Below are 7257 nucleotides of genomic sequence, written 5' to 3' on the forward strand. Positions count from 1 at the left end.
TAGAGATGAGCTTCGTATTAGAGTTGAACTCATGTTCGACTCGAACATCGTATGTTCGATCGTTCGTCAAAATACGAACAAAACGTGTCGTTCGCTCCAAATTCGAGTTACATTTCACAGACCATAATTTACTGCGGCATCGCTGGCTGATGGTTGGCCAAGCATGCACTATGACCCGCATGCTTGGCCAATCACAGCGCGCAAAAAATGGAGAGCCATAATTGGCCAAAGGCTTTGGCCAATTATGGCTCAGGGGGTTTAGTACAGGTCGGCCTTGTGTAGTGTGTTGTGGTGGTTAAGAGAGGACAGAGAGAGTGTAATTTTTTGCAGGTAGATAGAGCAGGCAGGCTAGTCAGTTAATGTTACAGTGTGTAGAGGATATATATACATCCCAGGTGTTGTATATATATTTATACACTGTATAGTTTAGCTAGATCTGTTCTTCCTAATTTACTGGCAGGCAGGTGATTGTGCTAGCTGCAGTATTCTTACGTGGTTTATTGCCTGTGTCCTCTGTAGTTTGCACCTAAAGCTACTTGGTGTGTACTGGCCGTGTGCTCTGTAGTTTGCACCTAATGATTCAGGAGCAGTGATTTTAATGAAATTAAAAAAATTAAAAATTCCTTTAAATATTGTAACTGCTGGGTGTCTATAGGAGTCCTGAAAAAAACAACTGCTTTTAAAACTTTTTTTCCATTGATACATGTTCCCTGGGGCAAGACCCGGGTTCTCAAAGACGTTTTCACAGGCATACTATAGATACCCAGCAGGTACAATATTTAAAGGAATTTTTAATTTTTTTAAATTTAAGCATTATTAAAATCACTGCTCCTGAAAAAACAACCGTTTTTTTTCCATTGATACATGTTCCCTGGGGCAAGACCCGGGTTCTCAAAGACGTTTTTACAACAATAACTTGCATATTAGGCTTTAAAATTAGCACTTTTGAATTTGAATGTTCGAGTCCCATAGACGTCAATGGGGTTCTAAATGTTCACGCGAACGTTCGGTCCGTTCGAAGGTTCTGGTGCAAACCGAACGGGGGGGTGTTCGGCTCATCCCTAACTGCAACCTGCATACAAATAACCAGCAGTCCTGCATTATACGGGGAAATGGCGAAGGCCTGCCCACATTTTGATGTGGAGTGAGTAGTAAGGTAAGTATTTCTACTTCTTCTTTTCCCCCCCTCTAGTTAAAAGAACATTTAACCCATGCAGTGCTGGGGTGGGGATCTCATTGCATGGGTGCAATGAGATCAGGGGTCAGGGGTCCTGCATCCTCATGGGGCAAACATGGGAAACTGAAAAATCCTCCCTCCAGGTTTTAAGCAGACACTGACAGAAGTCACAATATTGCTATATCCTGCTGATGAGAAGGGGGATTTAGCAGTTTTTATTTACGATTGCATTTCCATGTTCTGTGTATTGTGGGAGACCAGATATAGTGAATGCAGGGCCCTGGATTTAGCAACACTTTAAGCAGTAAATTATATCCTGCCCTGGGGTTCTCTGGGCCCCTTACAAAAAAAAAAGAAATAAAAAAAATATATATATATATAAAAAGAGGGGGGTTGCCATCCGGGGGCCTTTAATAATAATAATAATAATAATAATGAAAAAAAAAATATATATATATATATATAATAAAAATAAAAAGGGGGGTTGCGATCCAGGGCCCTGGGGACCTCTGGGCCCTTTAATAAAAATAAAAAAAAAGAAAGAAAAAAAATATATAAAATAAAAACAATAACATTTAAAAAAGGGGGTTGCCATCCAGGCCTGGGGACCTCCGGGCCCCTTACAGGTCTACTGCCTTTACCCCCCTGATGGCAGCCCTGCCTGCAAGCAAGAGGAAGCATTTCTTCAGTCTCCTCTCCTTAGTGATAAGTCTGCAACAGTAATTTTGAAGCAAGTCACAAAGTGTGTCAGACATTTGTAAACTTAAATAAGAGCTGCACAGGCGTTAGGATTTACATGAGCCAGTATCTTATTCCAGGATGATGATGTCACCTGGTGAACCCGCCCCCTTGAGACGTCATTGACTGAGGGCATGCTGGGCCATTGAAGTCACAAGTGGGTGGGTATCACCGATATTCACTGGTTGTTAGGGATGCTGGCGGGCCCCGCTTCTGAGTCAGGGCTCTAAACGCTGCCTGAGCACAGCAGCGTTAAGGTCCCCTGGCCCTCAAAACTGAGGTAATGCATTGGGTAAATTAGGCGACCACGAGGCCCCTGTGAGTGCGAGGCCTTAGGCGACCGCCTAATTTGCCTAATTAAAGAGCCGCCTCTGGTGCCAAATCACAAAACATGGCCCGGTCATTGGGCAGCCAAATCTTCCAGGGCTGAAGGGGGGAGAAAAAGAAAGAAAAGGGGGAGGAAGGAATAGAGAAATGTGGATGATATATCTTTTGTTTTAATGATTAACACAAAAAGTAGAACGAGAAATAAAGGAAAACATAGGTAAATATACACTGTGAAACGGGATAGAATATTGAGTAAATGTATGGATTGAGGGCCAGATTCACATAAGAGATACGACGGCGTATCTGCTGATACGCCGTCGTATCTCTGTTTCTATCTATGCGACTGATTCATAGAATCAGTTACGCATAGATAGCCAGAAGATCCGACAGGTGTAATTGTTTTACACTGTCGGATCTTAGGATGCAATACCGCGGCCGCCGCTGGGGGTCGTAAACCAGCAAATTAGGAGTTACGGCGATTCCCGATGGATTTTCGCGTTCGCTACGTCGCCGCTAGTCTAGTTTCCCGTTGCAAAGTTAGTCGTTTTTTTTAGTGCCTTAACTTTACGCAGCAATCGTATTGCTGTGTAAAGTATGGCCGTCGTTCCCGCGTCGAAATTTAAAAAATAACGTCGTTTGCGTAAGCCGTCCGGGAATACGGAATTACGCTACCCGCGTTGCCGTTCGAAAAAATTACGTCACGGCGCGCAAAGCACGACGGGAATTACGAAACGGAGCATGCGCAGTAGGTCCGGCGCGGGAGCGCGCCTAATTGAAATGGCACACGCCCATTTAAATTGGCCCGCCTTGCGCCGGAGGCCGGCGGCGTAGGTTTTCATCGCAAGTGCTTGGTGAATCAGGCACTTGCGATGAAAACTTGCGGCGGTATAACGTATCTACGATACGCTACGTCGCCGCAGTTAAATGTGAATCTGGCCCATATAGATTAGGGGACGACGGATGTATGTGTATTTATAGGAGGTGGGAAGAAATGTGAATATGAATATGTATCTTCCCCTTGGTTTTTCTGATTTCTTTTCAACCTGTTGTGTTTTTGGAATTTTTCTTCCTTGTCTTTTTATATAAAATAAAAGTAATAAATACTAAATTAAAAGGGGAGAAGAAGGAAAAAAAAATAAAAAGAGAAAAGGGAAAAAAAAAAAAAAATATATATATATATATATATATATATATATATATATATATATATATATCTGATGCCAGGTCCATTTTAATGACTACGAGCTGAAAGAAGTGTTTCCTAAGGTGCAATTTCCAGGTCTGATGATTTGTTTGGCTCGTCTGTTGCGTTGCTGCTCCCATTTGTTTATGCCGGAATGACTAATCGTGTTATATGTAACTACAGTATGTATATAATTAGGTGTGTTCCCTGATATACGATGTTGTAAAACACTCACATTGAGTAACTTATCTGTTGTTTTCTTTCAGCAAAACCCTTCCCCAGATAACTCAGTCTGGCCTGGTCACCGGACCAAACCCACCGCAGAGCAACGGTGGTCCCATTTAGGCTTCATTTCCACTGGCGTTTTTACAGCCACTTTTCTGAGCGTTTTTTACAGCTTAAAAACGCCTGTCCATGTTATTCTATGGCATCATGCCCACATAGGCGTTTTTGAGCTGCAAATGGCATAGGCGTTTTTGAGCTGTAAAAAAAACGCAGGACCAGGGCGTTCTGAAGCTCCAGAGTAGAGCTGTAAAAACGCCAGACGTTAAAAAACGCTAAAAAACTCGCGAAAACGCTCAAAAACGCGACCGCGGCATTTTTAAAGCTGCAGCTCACAAAATTTTTTTTTTATTTTTTTTTTTACAAAATAAACATGGACAGGCGTTTTTAAGCTGTAAAAAAGGCTAACAACAGTGGCTGTAAAAACGCCAGTGGAAATGAAGCCTTACACTCTGACAGTGAGTTGTTATCTGAACCCGCAGGACACAGAACAGAAAAGAGAATATACAGTGAAACCTCGGATTGCGAGTGACGTGGTTAAAGAGCGTTTCGCAATACGAGCACTGTTTTTTTTTAAAAAATCCTTGCTCGGTTTGCGAGTGTTGTCTAGCAACACGAGCAGGATTCAAGCCACAGCGGTGTGCAGTACCGCGTTTGGCCTGAGGTGGGGGTTACCAGAACCGAGCGGAAAGGCTTGAAAAACTCAAAAATACTCAGTTCCCGATCCTTTCTGAGTGTTTCCAAAGCTCTATGGCGCCCCACCCCACCTCTGGCCACATGCGGTATTGCATGCCATAGAAGTCAATGCGGTACAAATAATTTTCATTGACTTCTATGGGGAAACTCGCTTTGATATGCCAGTGCTTTGGATTACGAGCATTCTCCTGGAACGGATTATGCTCTTAATCCAAGGTTCCACTGTAATGATTTACCAAAAAATAATTTCAACTTGTGACAAATTGCTACAAAAATGACAAAACTGTGATATTGTATATGTGATATTGTATATAAGTATACCATACATTGTAAGGGGTAACTGGTAGTGGCGGCGGTAAAGCATGCACAAAACAGGGACACCCAGGAACAGTCCAAGCAGGTTTGTCCTGCACTCTTACTCAGCAAGACAGCAAACAAATGCAGTTTTCAATGCAGGAGGGCTTTGTACAGCAAGACCACAGCATACAGCTTATTCAGGTACACATGGACAGGTGCATGTCCTGACCATAGACAGTGTGCATTCGGGTCTGTGTACCTATTCCTGCAGGTGAGTCTGTACAGCCCTGTGTTTCCATTCACCTATATAGTATAGGCTACCTCCAAGCAGCTCAGCACTACTCCAAAAAAGATATAAAGGGTTTAAATGGAGCAGAAAAATGGCATCCAATGAGCTTCCTGATGATGCCCTTTTGAGGATGAATCGCATAAAGACCATGGTCTGTGTATTTATTCCTATAGGCGAGTCCGTACAGCCCTGTGTTTCGATTCACTTATATAGTATAGGCTACCTGCAAGCAGTCCAGCCCTACTCCAAAAAGATATTAAAGGGTATAAATGGAGCAGAAAAATGGCATCCAATGAGCTTCCTGATGACACCCTTTTGATGGGTGAAACGCGTAAAAAAGGGCGAAGAGGATGTCAATATCACTTCCAGTGACTTCATTTCCTGCTGGTGGAGCACACACTGCTTCCAGATTTGAAATGGTGTTAGCTCAGTCACCATCGTGTTGTTTCCCTGGATACCCTGGCTGCTGGGTAGGCACCCCAGTATGTGAGTGGAATAAATGCTTTTTAGGGCTAGATTCAGAGAGAGTTACGCTGAGAGACGCCGACGTATCTCTGAATCTTGCACAAATGAACATCAATGTATATGGTCTTAGATTCACCGCAGAGTGCAGTCAGACCACTATCAACTATTTGGATTTAACTATAACTAAAAATGGAGACCAATTGACCACAAAGACTTTCTTCAAGTCCACGGATCGGAATGGCTTTGTCCCTTTGAGCAGTTGCCATCACCCCAAGTGGTTGTGGGCTATACCGAAGGGGCAATTTATGCGTCTTCGGCGAAATTGTGATCAAATTGCGGATTTCAAAGACCAATCAGATCTGTTGACGGATAGATTCGTGGAAAAGGGTTACTCACCATCTGTTTTATCTAATATTAAGAAAGAAGTGCTTGATATGAATAGGGAATCTTTGTTGGCACCTAGAGAGAAATCGTTACGACATGATGAAGTGGCGTTTCTCTCAGGTTTTCACCAACAATATAGGAGTGTAGAGAAGATATTTAAGAAATTTTGGCCGATTCTACTAAAAGATGGAGATTTGGCCAAAATTTTACCGCCCAAACCTTCCTTCATCTATAGGAGGGCACCAGGGTTGCGAAATAAAATAGCAGCAAATGTACCAGATCCTCCGGAAAGACCGATGACATTCTTGGATGGTTCAGGGTTCCACTATTGCACCCGCTGCAGGTCATGCAAAACCACCAATAGACAAGGGAAAAAGAGAACAACTTTTAAATCAAATGTAACTAATAAAGAATTCACCATAGAGCCACTAATTACATGTCACTCCAGGTATGTTACATATGTCCTGGAGTGCCCTTGTAAAATGCAATATGTGGGTCGTACCACAAGGGAACTCAAGGTGCGCATAAATGAGCATGTGGCCAATATCCTTAAAGGGTATCCTAATCACAGTGTGTCTAGGCACTTTGATGAGTGCCATAATAGAGACCCAAGTAAAATGATTTTTTATGGCATCGACAAGATTTCTGGTCACTGGCGGGGTACAGATATGACCAAGAAGGTCTCCCAAAATGAGACCCAGTGGCTGCATCGATTGCGCACTATGCGCCCTTTGGGTCTAAATATCGAGTTGGACCTAAACTGTTTTTTAACAAATGAATAGAATTTTTCTGATTATACAGTTAATATCCATTTAATATTGTGATTTTTGACGCATAATAAAACCAGAAAATAAATTTCAATATATTCCTTATATGATGGATTTAAATATACCCTCTGATTAGGGACAATTTTTAAATATTTTAAATTATCTTGTTTCTAACATATTTTTAATTCTAGATCTTGATTGGATTAGATTGGCAATATATTGTTATTTTTATAATATATATATGTCATGGGTTTATACATGGGATATGTCCATGAGACAAAATTTACTATTATTATAGGTGCTAAAACTGCATTCTTGTGTTTTTTTAGTATATGTCCAATGGCTATCCTATTTTACATACAGATATTGCGATAATCATTGTCAATATTGTTTTATTATTTTATTGTTGATATTTTGTTTGCTGGCCCAGATGCATTCATTTGTATAAATGTCCAGTCGCTTGATCCGGGACTGAGTGTTGCCGCCCCTCTGATCCCCTCCCACTTTAGTTGATTGATGGGCCTTTAAGACAGACCCAGAGCGCGACGCTGTATGCTTCCTGACGACGTGACATCATCACGAAACGTACGTCGAGGCTTACAGGTCACGCTCGACCCACCCACTTCCTGGTCCCGCTGGCTCTCTCATCTTG

The sequence above is a fragment of the Rana temporaria genome, chromosome 11 (genome assembly GCF_905171775.1).
Source record: "Rana temporaria chromosome 11, aRanTem1.1, whole genome shotgun sequence".
Taxonomy (NCBI): domain Eukaryota; kingdom Metazoa; phylum Chordata; class Amphibia; order Anura; family Ranidae; genus Rana; species Rana temporaria.